Raw genomic sequence first — 3,686 nt, 5'->3', positions numbered from 1 at the left:
CCCTGCTTGCTGGTCGCTTTTTCTTTTGCATGATGGTCTGAAAGGACTACAGGCACCCGTGCCTCCCGCAGCAGGGTGGTGTACCTTGTCACTGAGCTCTGTTAAAAACAGGAGCTGTGAGTAAACAAGAGTGTGGGACTCAGCCTGGAGGCTTTTGAAGTATTTATATATATATTGCGGATTGAAACACTGGAGAATTGTGTTGGCAACAGACAAGTTTGCTGATTTCCACATAAACCTCTGTCCTTCCCTCGCCAAACACAGTTGTAAGAACTCCTCTTGTTTATTGTTGGTTAAAAAATAAAGCTTTTTTTTCTCCTTTCCAGCAGCTCTCCCCCGGAGCCCTGTTGGTACCCTCTGCTGGCTGCTGCCTCGCTCGGGGCAGCCGTGCTCAGGGTCGAGCCTCTGTTTGTGCGGGCTCTCTGGGGGGGGCACCAGTGCTCAGCGCTTAAAAGCCCCGATTCCAGCAAGCTGTGATGGCTGAGAGCAGTGCAGAGCCGCTGTAGAAATGTTCTTCTAACATCTCTCCTGCTTCTCTTTCCCGAGAGAGGTGACTTTGTGTGTTTAGCTTTAAAATAATCCCTTTGTTCTTCCTAATCTGCAGGTGCTGAGGGCACCTCCTTCAGCGCCACTGCAGCCTTGATTTGGTTTTATTCCCCTGATTTACTTACCTGCCTTCCTTTTTGTGACAACTGCAAGCTAATATCTTATTTAACCAAGAGCAACAGCACGTGGGGAGCTTTTCCTTGCTCCTGGGGAGCCGACACAAGGTTATGAGTGGGGATGCGGTGAGCTGATTGCGCTGCGCCTCGCTGATGTCCTTGTGCCTTCCAGTTTGGTGTAAAAGCAAATCGCTGCTGGAGTTCCTGCAGGACGGCGCTCCTAGCTGAGTGCTAGCCACAGCACCAAGTGACTGCACGATTTGGGATGGTTTGGGATTAAATTACTGTGTTTGCAGAGCCTCTGCTGCTTTTCAAGCCGTGCAAAGGCTCCTCTGTGGGGCTGCCCCTCTGCTGCTGGCTTCTGCTTTCTGGTGCCACAGCAGAGAGGACGTGGGGAGCATGAGTGGGGCTTGCAGAAACTGAGTTCGGACAATGGGCCCGGTGTGTGCTCGTGCTGCACTGGGAGGGAAATGGGATCTGGGATGACCTGGGGGCACAGTCGGCTCCCTGGACGAGGCGCTGCACCGCTCGTGCGCTGGGGGCAGAGCCGGCCGTGGCACAGCAGCCCTTGTATTAGGGTACTCTGCCAGTGAGCACCCATGGGACCCCCCCAGCTGCAGCCAGCTCCCTGCTGCAGAGCTGGGCTTCTCCCAAGAGAGGGCAGCCTGCCCGTTCCGCTTGGCTCCCATGCAGGGAGCAGCTCCACGAAGAGCATCATCACTCATGGGAGCCCCCCTGGCGCTCCCCCTGCTCCAAGCCGGCCCCGCAGCGCGTGGTGTAACAGCAGGAGCCGATCCCATTCATCCCACTGTTGGGATGCTGCACAACAGGAGCTGATCCCATTAATTCCTGTGTTGGGATACAGCACAGCGGGAGCTGATCCCGTTCATCCCGCTGTTGGGATGCTGCACGGCAGGAGCCGATCCCATTCAGCCCCCTGTCAGGTTGCAGCCCCCTCTCCGTGGTCTTGCAGACCCTCTCGGTGACACCAAGCCTGGCTCCTGGGAACACAAAGGAGCTGCTGCCAGCTTCTGTGGGCCTCCCACCCTGCTGGATTTCCCATCCCTGTGGCAGCTCAGAGGGACAGCAGCGTATTTTTATGAGTAAATTGATGGGGGAACCATACGGATACCCTCCGTCCCTGCCAGTGGGATCCTGGCTGCACTGGGGCAAGTTTTCTCTGTCCCATTGCCTCCGGAAAGCCACAGAGGGGACAAGAGGGCATCACACGGGGCACGCTGGGTCTGGGTTCTGCTCGGGGCATCATCCCCGTCAGATCCTATTCTGCAGGAGAGGAAATTCCTCCTTGTCCCCAGATCCGACCGCCCACCCGCACAGGGGAGCAGGGAGCCAGTCCGAGAGCCTCGGTGCCGTGGGTTTTGTAGGTTTTTGTGGGTTTTTGTGTTTTTTTTTTTTTTTCTGCTCCCTGGCAGAGTCCCCCAGAAACTGCTTGAGGAAGGATTTCAATCTGACTGTCCTCGGAGCCACTCGTGCTGCTTTGTATTTCTCTGCTGAGCACGGCTGGCAGGCGTGCGCCTCGTGCTTTTCCTCCTGGTGAGTCAAACTTCTGGAAGCCGGTAGCTTTGCTGAGATAAAGAGTGGATTTGGAGGAGAAGGGACCAAATACGCATCCAAAAACGATGCTGAACCCACCCTCTGCTGAATGGTGCTGAGATGCCACCAGGCTCTGGAGGTTTTGGCCGAGCTCTCGAGCAGCTCTGACGATCGGCGCCCACAAACCGCAACGCAGGAGAGGGGAGGATAAGTGCCGGGCTCGATTGTTACTAAGAATACAATTATCCATACGCCGGCGGTTGCCTGCCTGATAGGATTACCAGTAAAGACAAACGGCAGCGAGGATCACGGCTTCGCTTCCTTCCTCCCACCCTGGGGATTTAATCCCCTCTTTGTCCCTGGCTTGTTTTTAGCCCTGTCCATAACGAAATTCTGCTCTCACAGACAGCTCCCAAAGCTTTTCCCTGGAGGCGGCTCTGGGGGCACATTCCCATGTCTGCTCCCCGTGCGTGCAGCTGGGAGAAAGCTGGGGGCTGGCTTTGCCCTGGCAGGAATAGCTCAGGCCTTCTAATTTCAGCCCGCCCCGCGGACCGGTGCCTAATCCTCCCCGCGGTCCCCAGGGGCAGGAAATCCTCGGCGGCAGGGCCTGGGAGGACCTGGCAAGCCCTTGGGCAGCCTCCCTGCCGGCTCACGGTGGGTTTCCAGCACCCAGGTTTTGAATATTCCTGTTTTCCTGCCCCCCCAGCAGCAAGGTGATGGGGGGAGGCTCCTGCAGCCCACCTGCCCCTGGCACCCACTGGCATCGTGTCGTGGCATCGGGGGCACCCGAGGGTGCTGTGGGCAGGGGGCAAATGGCATGGGCATGGCCTGGGGAGTTCGGGCATTGCTTGGAGAGCTTGGACACCACCTGGGGAGCTCGGGCATGGCCTGGAGACCGTGGGCATGGCCTGGAGAGCTTGGACATCTCCTGGGGAGCTTGGGCATTACTTGGAGAGCTTGGGCATTGCCTGGGGAGCTTGGGCATCACCTGGGGATCTCGGGCATTGCCTGGGGAATGTGGGCACCTCCTGCAGCCCCCCGGGCAGGTGGAGCGATGCTCCGTGCCCTCCCACAGATGCCCCTTGCTGAGGGTGGCACAGCCTCCCCTCGCCACCCCAGCCCCTGCGCCTCCCGAGCGAGGGCCAAAAAGGTGCAAACACTCCCCAAGGAGCATCGCCCGCAGCCCGGCTGCCACCCCCAGATCCCACAAAGCCTCCCCGGGGAGCTTTGCGAGGCGTGAAGCGATCCCAGAGAGCGAGCAGCCCGCAGAAAGGCCCTCAAAAAAAAAAAACCCTCCCAGCCCCAGGGTTGCGATTTTTGGGGCTGGGGACCACCCAGCGCGGGGGGCTCCCCCATACCACGGGGAAGCCTTCCCCGGCTCTCCCTCGCCCCAAATCCCTCCGGGTTTCGGTCGAGGCCGGCTCGGGGAGTGGGAGGAGAAGGGGGCCGGGGCTGTGGGCAGGGCTCGGG

Source organism: Anas acuta, chromosome 18 (genome assembly GCF_963932015.1).
Source record: "Anas acuta chromosome 18, bAnaAcu1.1, whole genome shotgun sequence".
Lineage (NCBI taxonomy): Eukaryota > Metazoa > Chordata > Aves > Anseriformes > Anatidae > Anas > Anas acuta.
Note: the sequence above shows the minus strand (reverse complement) of the source record.